General features: G+C 45.0%; 1 protein-coding gene across 2 annotated transcripts in view; it reads left to right on the top strand.

The window, feature by feature from the left end:
- ACVR1B (activin A receptor type 1B) overlaps positions 1 to 11,983 on the top strand; it is a 76,799-nt gene that overhangs the window by 63,333 nt on the left and 1,483 nt on the right. Inside the window, exon 10 of one of the 2 annotated variants that reach the window (XM_081960747.1) lies at positions 7 to 5,043. The exons of the other annotated variant lie outside the window; for it this stretch is intronic. The gene's annotated coding sequence lies outside the window, so the exon portion shown is untranslated. Of the gene's footprint in view, positions 1 to 6; positions 5,044 to 11,983 lie in introns of those variants that run through there. 2 annotated transcript variants of the gene reach the window in all.

Raw genomic sequence — 11,983 nt, 5'->3', positions numbered from 1 at the left:
AGATAGATAGATAAATAAATATAATATGATCTCCCTTATCCTGGAAGCTACTTTGTGTCACTTGGGCGTGGGGTGGGGTGGGATGGGATAGGGAAGGATTGGGAATGGATTAACTGCATGTATTTTGTTTGAATTAAATGATCAGGGCATAGAAGGACTGATTAGGCTGTCACATCTTGGGGGGGAGACAGCCAGAGATTGTATTGTGATGCAAATAATGCATTAGAAACTCCATTATGTGTAGGTTGGGTGTTTGATAGATAACTCCTGAAGCCATAACTTTTAACTGGAGTGGTTTGATTAATTTTTTTTAATTCTTATTTTAATGGAGGGGCTGGATTTTAACTTTTTTTACTATTGTTTATAAAATAGATAATTACCTCTCATTTGTTTATAAAGAAATCACTGCAAAAAAAGAAAAAAACTGAGAAATGCACACAGCTCAATTTTACACTGGAACTGTTTCTATATAAACCATGAGCCCTTGACTACTAAGAGGAGGAGTTATCCCTTCTTGGACAGGGGATTTTATAAGAATATAAAACATTCTGTGTTTGTTGTTTGTCCGAATAGGCATGTGTTTGTCTTTCCTTCCCTCACCCTTAACCTTTCTTGTGTCTTTGATTGTATTATATACATTGCAGAGTTGCATTGTGTATTGGAGTCAATTTGACATGTTCCTTTAGGTCTGTAACAAGTTGTAGCTTCTTTTAATGCTGTGTTTTGAAAAACTCAGGCGCTTTTGTTTGTAGGCATATGTGGGATTTGTGCTTCTGATTGTAAAACTTGCCTTTTTCTATTATTTTGGTCTGATCATTTCTGAGCCAGAGACCACCACAAATCTCTAGCAAAGGGACACCATTTACTAAAATCTTCCTTGCATTTCTAATCTAAAGTAAAAGGCACCTTGAAATTTATGTTAATCATACATTTTCATAAATAAGAAATGGCATCTATGATTGCTGGAGTTGGAATTGAGAACAATGTATCACGAAGATTTACACTTGGAGCTCAGGAAATGGAAATGTTCATGTGTATAATTTACTGTCAAATCCACCTCCAATTAAAAAGAGCCATTTGATTTTCATAGATAAGTTGAAGATTTTAAGTGATAGACATGAAATTAACTTGAGGCTAAAAAGTGTGTACTTCCCTTAAACATATTTTGTATTCCCTACTGGTAAATAATTTTGCCAAAATGTGTGTCCTATTCGTATTGCATACTTCTTGACATTTTACTCCTAGATCTACGGCTTAGAGGCAGATTAACCTGTTTTGTATAGTCAATTTGGAGTAGAATTCCCCCTGTTATGCCTTATAGTAATTTGCTTCAAATATTATATCAGTTGCTTCCTTCTCAGAATAAATCAGTTCTAGTTCTGCATGAAAGGCTATTTATTTAATAGTGCTTGTAATCTGCTCGAATCCCATAAGAAATTGGGGGTGTACAACATCAAAACAAAAAAATTCCAACCTATAACAATAGCCAAATTCAAATACTTATCAATAACAAAAAATAACTACAGAGAGCAGAAATAAAAAGATAAAACGGCCATCCAGGATCAAAAGTGCACTGAAATAAATAGCTTTAAACCTGTTTGCATTAGGTGGGGACTGCATATACTTTTGCGGGGAGAATATTCCCTGAGTTGGAGGATACTGTAAACTTCACAGACCCTTTCTTGATGACTCAACCAGTGAACGCTGGTATAATATTGCCTGCATGTATCCCACCATGTGCCATTTAGGGCTCTATGGCTAATGGCCAACACTTTGAATTGGCCCAGAAGCTTACCACCTACCTATGCAGGATCTTTAATATAGGTGTAATTCTGGCTAGATGGGGCTATCTTGCCAATAATCTTACTGCCACATTTTGTATCAGGTACAGCTTCCAGATTGTCTTCAAAGGCAGCTCGTTGTAATATACATTGCAGTAGTCAAGTAGTAATCAAAGTCTAAGTTATTGAAGACAAGGCATCCTGTTCTAGGATATGTAGGATTGTAAATAGTTCAAAACCCAACCACAGTTTCCACTAGTCATTTAAGTAGGAATTGTGAATCCATGCAGACCCCAAATTGACAACCACATCCTTGAGGGGAAGATAATGCTGTCCAGAGTGGTCCACTGACCATTATCAACCCTGCCTCGCAGAATTCGATGTTAGCTTGCTCCCTCCAAAGTTCATAGATGGTGATTCAAAATGTCTGTAGGATTGTGAAGTATAATTGGCAGTCCTTAGGGTTCAAAGAAGACGCTATGTTTTAGACCTCACCTGTGGACACAGAGGTGGTTCTGCAGTCCCAGTCTGGAAGTACAGAGTCTAGCACACAGTGGGGGCAATGGAAGTCCATTGTTGTAGTAAGAATGGGTGTTATTCTCTGACGCTGCCCAGTTGTTGTTTTTTCCAGTTTTGATGGGCGCCTGATTTTCAAAGCTGGTGAAGACTTCATAGTGCAGGGCTTGCCAGCATATTCTGTCATTAGTTGTGATTTCTAGTTCCCATGGTTGGGTGTCGCAGTGGCATAGGGTTTCATGTGCAGTGTCTTTGTAGAGCTTGCATGGTTGACTTTGAAGTCTCTTCTCAAGCTCCAGTAGAGCAACTGGCAAGGCATACAGCGGTCATCCATGCTGAGGACATATCTCACCCATCTCCTATGACCTCTCATAATTAAGGACTTGGTGCTGGTGGACGCTGCATAATCCAGGACCTCCAGATTGGAGACTGTCTTGCCAATGAATACCAAGAGTTGATTGGAGAGTGCACATGTGAAATGTCTCCAGTTTGATGTATCTTCAGTGCAGAATCCAGTACTCACATTTATATAAGGGGGTCTACAGCTCTGTGGACATATTGCTTCATGGAGATATGGATGCTGTGTTGATTGAGCACTCTAGTACACAGTCGTCCCAGTGCTTGACTATCCATGCTGATCCTGGAGTCAAATTTCTTTCTCCAAAAAACCATCACTCAAGATGATGCTTCCAAAATATTTGAAGCTATTTATCAGCTTAGCTTGAGCCAGTAAATCGCCTGTTCCACCAGTTTCATATAGATTTTAAACAACATGGAGCCCTGTGGGAGTCCACACTAAAAGCTTCATGGATTCAGGTGCATTTCCCACAAGTCATTGAATGACCACACTCTCAGGTAGGAAGCAGTACTACTGTAAAATGGTGCCTCAAACTCCTTGTAAGAAGGACACCATGGTATTCTTGATGGCATTTGTACATTGCTTAGTTCAGATAAAACCAAGACTGACATAGTCCCCTTGCCCCATCTGCATCTGAAGGAAGCTTATCTATCAGGAAAGACAGTGACATTTTTGTCACATAACCAGGTCTGGATCCTGACTGAACAGGGTCCAGATAATCTGCTCCCTCTAGGATCTTTGCTAGCTAATTACCTACTACTTCGCTTTGCTAAGAAAGAGAGATTACATATAGGGCAAGCTTTATCAAGCACAGCTGTACCCAGTTTTTCTTTTTCAGTTGCCCCCTTCAAAGCAGACAGCATCCCCTTCTCTCTCAAAGAAGCATAAATAACCTCTCAGATACAGCTGATCACACTCTAGCCACCCACCCAAAGGAGTCACAAATACAACATAATGGTGGGTGATCAGATTGCAGAGGATTCTGTCTGCTTCCTTGGATTCCACAAACTCAAAATAATCCAGATCATATCTGGTGGCACCCCAGGCCCCACAATAGGCTTTGCCCTCCTGGCATCCAATCCAGAGGAGACAAGAACCATTTTATTCATAAAGAAACCCTCAAATTAATCCAGCAAAACTGAACTCTCGTGTGTGTGTGTGTGTGTGTGTGTGTGTGTGTGTGTGTGTGTGTGTGTTATCATGACAAAGTAAAAATTACTAAAGAATTGTTTTTCCTAAATGGAAAATAGGAATATTTGCCTGATTTTAGGCTGTAGGCATATTCAAAAAAGGGCCCTTAGATTGCACCATTTTAATAAAGCAGAGCTGTGGGTGGTGCTTTAAGACATTTCTTGAATGTGTCTATATCACTCCAGTGATGTGGTAGTTAACTACTGCAGTTGGCATCTTTGACTAAGAGGAGCAAATATTCTGTGTACTATGATAACAATAGCATTAATATTTCTAACCATTCCTTCATAGTTACTTAAAAGTAAAACTAGTAGGAGGTTCCATTTTAAATAAATCAGTAACTGTCATGGTACATTGAGGTTCTTTTCATGAAATTTTACTCCAATGGCCAATAACCCAGCTATGGGGTTATGGTAAATAGCAGGCATGGAGTCCCCATGTTAAATTCCATTTGGGGAACCTCAGGCAACTTTATCAGAACAAACATTAAAAAGTCTTGATATGAAATTTCCCAGTAGAAAACTGCATTTGCGATGCCCTTAATGTTTTCCAAAATTTATATGGTATGGCTTACACTTGGGGGTCACACCGGCTTCAGAATAGATCATTCTTGGTACTATTGTCTTGTCTCTTCTGTCTTTCTTGTCCCCAAAATTTATTCCTCCTTGACCTTTATATTTGTTTCAGGTTTTATATGTTTTACTAGAGAAAGACTGTAAAATAGCCACTTAGACACTTTATCTCCTCAGTATGCAAATGTAAATAGATGTAATATAGGAAAGAAATCTTTTGTTTTAATATAAGAATGAGGCTGTCAAATTTTTGGTTGTACATTATTAAAAGTTTGTTTTTATTCACATAAACTCTTGCGACTTTTTATGTTTCAATTCTGACTTTACTGTATTTTACATACTTGAATTTAATATTAGCTAAGTGAATGGAAAGATAAATACATAAAGATAACTCAAAGATATAACTGAGCTACATAAAACTATGTTTCTAATAATTGTATAAAATAATGCTATAGGAAAAAATTACGTTGTCATTATTGGAACTGTGCCATGAGAATAAAGCAAATGTTAGGGCTTGAATTGGATCGTTTTCAGAATACAGGTAATCCTCATCTTATGACCACAACTGAGGCAAAAATTTCCCTTGCTCAGCAAAGCAATAGACTGTATGTGAGTCAGGCCAGATTCTACGACTTTTTTGCCACAATTGTTACACAGATCACTGCAGTTGTTGAGCGAATCGTGATCATTAAACGAATTGGCTCCCACTATTGACTTTGCTTGTTGGAAGCTGGCTGGGAAGGTTGCAAATGGTGATCCCATGACTGTGGGATGTTGGAATTGTCATAAGTACACGCCAGTTGCCAAGCACCCAAATTTTAAATCTTGTGTGACTATGGGGATATATGACAGTTGAAAGGATGAGGACCGGTTGTAAGTCACTTTTTTCAGTGCCGTTGTAACTTCGAACAGTCACTAAATGAATAGTTGTAAATTCATGGCTGCCTGTACCCTTTAATGGTGTTCTTGCGCTTCAGGATTATTCATCTGTGAAACAACTTCTAGGGAAGTTCTGGTGTTGCCCAGAGAACCAGAAATGTGAAAGAGTGAAAAGGGCAAGGTGTACCTGGCCTTCCTTGTTCTTTTTGGTTTGGTGCAACACATTCATCCTGTATAATTTGCTTGGTAACAAGTGCCATTCATCTCAGTAGAATTTACTTACATGTAAAGCATGAGTAGAATTTCAGTGTTAATGAAGCTCTGCTTAATGGATTATCTCACAAGTTTGGGATTTGGTTTTCTGAATTACGCTGTAATCTTGCCCTAAAAGACGTGTTCCCAGTACATGACGGTTGTGCCCTGTATAGCTGTGGGATTGGCCAACTACTAATGCCGTCTGCTTTCTCGCTGGAGTGCCAGAAGGATGCTGAACAATCGTCATGGGTTAATCTACTGTGCATTATTTTTCAAAACATTATTTTGAGAATTTTTGATTTACTCTTTATCCATTTAAGAGGCAAAAAATGGAGAAAGATGGTTAGTTATTGATCTACAGATTTTGAATCTATGTCAGGTCCAACAATCTGGAAAATAATTCCCAGCAAGAACATACTGGAATATATTTAAAACAGCTCACAAAGGGAATAATAGCCTTAGAACGAGAAAATTATCACATCTGAATCAACAACCAAACAAGGACAAACAAACACTACATAGCAGGACTGAACAGTTTTATATTTTCAAAAATATTCTGCACCCATCTGGAAGAGGATGATAGGAGTAGCATACAAAAAAACCTCATGACTGAAATGTATCTTTACTTTTGCCAGTGTTGTAAATACTGTCACCTTAAAAAGGGGTGCAACAATTACACGTAGGTTACGGAATATTCATCAATTGGTTTTTATTGTTGCCTGTACTCTTCCTCTGATACATTTTTATCAACTCCTCTGTAATAAATCATTGAACTATTAAATGGTATAAATGTGGGATTGGATCAGTTTCTCAGCTTCAAGGTTAATTCCATGTAATTACATTTTGACCCAGGTAGACTAGTAGAGGTAGGGGAAACTAGAGCTTACTCTAGGGCAGGGTTTCTCAGCCATGGCAACTGGAAGATGTGTAGCTGAGGAATTCTGAGACTTAGAAGTTCTCATATCTTCCAGCTACCATGGTTGAGAAACACTGCTGTAGGGAGATAGGCGTATTTGCCATCTAATTTTGTACTATGTGGCTGAGGAGCTTTGTGCCTTCTAACTCTGTTCAGAGATGTATGAAAAAACATGGAATAATCAAGTCTGCTTCAGTCCCTAACATTTATTACAAGCTTTCTCTATAAACAGATCTATACTTTCACTACTGGTGCCTTGAGATGCAGACTCTTAGAATTGCTAATAACAAGATATTGAAGTATGGAATTTCTCTCCTTTCTGATAGCTTTTTTCCCTCCAGCAGCAGCAGCAGCAGCAGCAACAACAACAACAACAAAGCTTTATAAAAATTAAGGTTATTTGGGCTTCCAAAATGAATTCTGAACTATTTTATTATGGCTGTGCACAATCCTGATGAAGATGTTTATAAGATCATTCTGCCCTTTATTTCTCTTCCCTATGTAATATTTGTAAAACAATCATCAGCAGTTGACAGAAGTGAAACATAAGGTGAAAAGATTCCATAGACTTTCTCACCCATCAAATCCCCATTTTTACTTCATTTTAGTTTCATTACAGAAATATTTTCTAGTGGAAGAGAGGCAGTGGTCACGTGTGGGTATTCTCAAAGCCTGATTGGTCCAAAAACTGAGAGTAAACTTCTTAAATACTCCTGCCTTCCATTCTTGCCCAGTTTCCTCTCAGTCTCTTGGTCCAAGCACTGTTTGAGATTGTGGTTAGGTAGGAAGTTCGTTTTTTGTTTGATTGCTTCTAATTTGGCTGAATTGGAGACTCTAAATTTCATTAAATTCTAAACTACAGCTGCGGCCCAAGGGACAGTCTTTTCTGCCTCGGGCTGTTTGGGGAGGGCCCCTTGGGGCGTTCTTCCTCCCCTCTGCGGGCCAGGAGCGTTAGCCCTATTCCCGGGACTGCGGAGGTGCTGTGCTCCTAGGCGCTGCTTGCGAAGAGGCCGCCCTTTCCTTGCTGCCGGCTAAGGAGAGCCGGGTGGCTTACAGAGCACCACGAGGCGCGTGCGAGTGTCTGCGGAGGCACCACTTAATTCGGGCAGCTGCCGCGCTTGACGTCCTCATCGTCTCGGCGCGAGTCAGGAAGGCTTGGGGGGTGCGTGCCGGTGTGCCACGGGGCCCCCAAGCGTCAGCGAAGCCCGTAATTTGTTCCTTGGCATCGGGGGGAGAATTAGGGCCCTTCCTATGGCCCCGGACTTCCAGAGCCTCCATTCCTGGGCTCAAGCGGCCATTTTGTTTGACTCCACATGAGCGGGGCCTAGTCCTTCTCCCGCACGGCCGGGTTGGGAAGGCCTAGGCAGGAGCAATCGACCTTACGTAGCTAGGCCCGTTCTAGGCCAGGTTTCTGGTGAGACCTGCAGAGGACTAGCTTCCCATCATCCCGTGCTTCAGGACATGTGAGTGGGGCAATGGAAGAGGGCTCGGAAATCCACAGGGCCAGGCTGAGGGCCCTTTGGAGGTGGATGAAGGGCTGGCGCAGGGGCCTAGGCCCAGGGAGCCCACAGCCAGAACCCTGGCATCTCAACGTCCATCCAGGGCTCCTACGAGGGAGGAAGCCAGGAGGCACAAGGCCCTGGAAAAGACCTTTGCCAGGGCTGAAAGGCAGGCCAAGTCAGCCGGGCCTATTTCTACCAGCAGATCCAGGTCTCCAATCAGGCCCACTTCTGCTCATTCCTCTCCTAGGGGGTTCAGCCCATCTTCTCCCTTGGGCTCTCAAGTTAGATCCCGTAGCTATTCCAGACAGAGGGGGTCTCCTTCCCCCTCCCCTTCGCTTTCTCCAGGTTTAACAAAGGATAGTTACGTGGACCCATTGGAAGGGACCTCTAGAGGGTATAGTCCATCCCGTAGGTTGGCCCCACGAGGTCCCAGCTCTCATTATAAAGACATGGGTGAGTTGGAACACCTTCCTGAAGGGATTAAAAGGCTTATTTCAACAGCTATATCACGGGGCATTGCCCAGCGAGACTCCTCTAGGCATCAGGGGAGGACAGGCCGTCACCATTATAGGGCGTCCTCCCTGTCCATGGTTAGCGAGGGCTCGGTCATGGGGGAAGAAAATTCTCAGGATATGGGATTTTCGGAGGACGAGGATGCAGTCCCTCCAGATTCCTCTGCTTCCTTGGGTCTGTTTCCTCCAGCTATGTTCAAGACGCTCCTGAACAAGGCAAGGAAGACCACCAAAATTGGGACTGGGGATCCCTCGGTGCTCCCTCCCAAGGACCCAGATATGGCCATGTTTTCGAACACGGCAACAAACAAGGAGGAGATCCCAGCCCTCCTTTGTTTATGGAAGTCCTGACCAACCAGTGGACCCGTCCCTCCAATTTCTCTAACCCTGGGAGTAATGACCGCCGCTTCTACAATGTGGAGCAGGCCTTTGCCCAGGCCATCCAATTACCCACTATTGACATTCCGGTGGCTACTCTGGTCTCTTCTTCCCCAGTAGTGTCTGGTGATGCAGTGGATAAGTTGAAACCTGAGGATAAGCGCTCGGAACTTACCTTGCGAAAAAATTTCAATGCTACCGCCTGGTCCATAAAGCCCCCGGCAGCAGCCTCGTACTTCAACCGCACTACAGTCATGTGGCTTCGACAGCTCCCGGATTGCATCCCGATCCAGGACGAACGAATCCATTAAGACCTTACTAAAATTATTGCTGCCTCTCATTTTTCCGCGGATGCCACTCTGGACACGGTCAAGTTTGCGTCCAACGCCTTAGCCACCTCAGTTACCTCTCGCCGCCTCTTATGGCTCCGTAACTGGCAGATGGATAACAAGGCCAAGTGGAATCTGACAGCTGCCCCCTTTAAAGATCCTAATCTTTTGTGGGAAGCTCTCAACCTCATCCTAATCAAGAACAAAGACAAGAAAAAGGTTCTCCCGTCCAAAGCTAAGAAGCTGGAGGCTCGGTCTCATCCTTATCGTAGGCAGTCTTATAGGAGTTCTGACTTTGACCATCATCAGCGTTTCTCCTCTTTCAGGGACGACAGGCAGTTTTCTCCTTCCAGGACCGGAGCAGATTCCAGCATCAGTCCAGGCGGCACTTTCGAGAAGGAGGCGCTCGCCCTTACTGCAGAGGGAAGTGACTCGAACCCGAGTTGTCCCATAGCCGGCTGCCTGTCCCTTTATGCGGATCAATGGGACGAGATCACGTCAGATGTCTGGGCCAGGTCCACCATTCATCAGGGTCTCAGGTTGGAGTTTCTCTCCACCTCCCCGAATCTCTTCAGGTCGTTCCCTCCATTGCGGAGCCTGGAGCGCCGCTGTCTGATGGACCAGGCTATTCAGCATCTCCTCAACATTCAGGCAGTGGACGCTGTTCCCCATGCAGAACGAGGTCAGGGCAACTACTCCAATCTGTGGCTCCAAAGAGTTCGGGGAGCTGGAGGACCTCAAACGCCTGAACCGGTTTCTGGTGTACAGGCGTTTCAAGATGTCTTCCCTCAAGTCTATCCTTCAGCGCATCCGGAGGGGGGACTTCTTAGCATTGGTAGAACTTACAGAGGTCTACCTCCATATTCCAATTCTCCCAACTCATCGCAGGTTCCTGAGATTTTCGCATGGGACCCGCCATTACCAGTACAGGGCTCTCCCCTTCGGGTTGGCTTCGGCCCCTCTGACATTTACAAAGGTTCTAGCAGCGTTGGCGGCTCATTTGCGCTCCATCCCGGTGAGACTCCAATGCTACGTGGACGATGTCCTGGTCAAGGCGGGGTCGTTGCCTCAGGCAGTCTCAGAACTTCGTCTCACCATTCAGAGTCTTCAATCTCTGGGGTTTTCAGTGAACTTCCCCAACAGCCATCTCTCCCCATTTACGCGCATTCTTCACCTGAGGACAGTCATAGACTCAGTGTCAGGGGTGGTCCTTCTGTCCCCGGACCGCCAAACAAGTCTGCAACAGCTTGCAGGAAAAGTTCACAGAAGTCAGTTAGTTTCAGTTCTCATGTTATCTCAGTTGCTAGGCAAGATGGTCTCTTGTATAGGGATAGTCCTGTGGGCCAGGCTCCACCTCTGTCCCTTCAGTGGAAGCTCATTCCTTTCCAGAGGGAAAGAGTGAGCAACTCTCTTCGGACCCTCCGCATCCCGGCGGGGGTCCGGGCTTCCCTCAGGTGGTGGATCTCCCCGGCCATTCAACAGGGCTGCTCCTTCTGGGAACCGGAGAGGGTGACCGTGACCACGGACGCGAGCCTGTTCGGTTGGGGGGCCCTGGTGGGCTCTCGCTTCGCTCAGGGCAGGTGGACGGTTTTGGATCTCCAACACAATATAAATTGGTTGGAACTGAAGGTGGCGCGCCTAGCCCTGCAACATTTCCGGATCTCGGAGTTGGGCGCTCTTTCATCCAAGGATGACCTTTGCCATTTCTACCAGGATAGGATGGTTCTGTGCCTTGGCCCCACCTTTCTCCCAAAGGTGAACGCCCCTTTTCACAGGGTGCAGGAGATCGTCCTGCCCGATTTTTGTCCGGGTCCGTCCAGTGCTAGGGAGAGACTCTGGCACCGTTTGGACGTTCGTCAGGCTTTGCGTATTTATCTCCGACGGACCGCGGGGGTTCGCAGGTGGGAGGCCTTATTTGTCTCTTTCCAGCCCGGGACGTTGGGGGCCAGGGTGTCTTCCGCTACCATTGGCCATTGGCTACGACAGGCTATCGTGGAGGCCTATGGGGCGGCGGGTCGCCCCGTACCGTCGGGGATAACAGCCCATTCCACTAGGAGTGCTGCAACCATGGCGGCGTGGGCCACTAGGGCTCCTTTTGAGGACATTTGCCAGGCAGCTACATGGGTGTCTCCAACCCTTTTCATCCGACATTATCGGCTGGATGCGTTCGCCTCGGCGGATGCTTCCTTTGGTCGGAGGGTCTTTCAGAGGGTGGCGGCTGATACTCCCCTTGGGCCATAGCTGTGGTTGTTTGTTCCCTCCCTGGGACTGAGCTTGGGTATGTCCCACATGTGACCACTCCCTCTCTTCCACTGGAAAAAGAACATTGGTCTTACCTGAATGTGTCTTTTCAGGGGAAGAGAGGGAGTGGTCACAACCCACCCTGTTTAGGTTGTTGAGGCCAAGAGGAGGACCGGGGGGTTCCCGGGGTTGCGTTGTTTAGTTTATTTTTGTTTCAGTTCTGTTGTTCGCCTTCGAGGAAACTGGGCAAGAATGGAAGGCAGGAGTATTTTAAAAGTTTACTCTCAGTCTTTGGACCAATCAGGCCACACGTGACCACTCCCTCTCTTCCCCTGAAAACACACGTTCAGGTAAGACCAACGTTCTTTCTGTCACAGTATCGGGAGCCAAATGGAGAACTGAAACATATTTCTAAAGACTCTGCAAATGGATTTTGAGATTGCCAGTGACCCGCATACCCTCAGCTTCCAAGCAGCAGTACCTGTCTGCCAGCCTACTTGTGAGTCACCTGGATCTTGCTGGCTTCTCTGTTGACTTTGTTTATTGGACACTG

This window comes from Natrix helvetica (genome assembly GCF_964273705.1).
Source record: "Natrix helvetica genome assembly, chromosome: 1".
NCBI lineage: Eukaryota > Metazoa > Chordata > Lepidosauria > Squamata > Natricidae > Natrix > Natrix helvetica.
The sequence above is the reverse complement of the archived record's forward strand: the minus strand, read 5'-3'. Positions and strand labels throughout refer to the sequence as shown.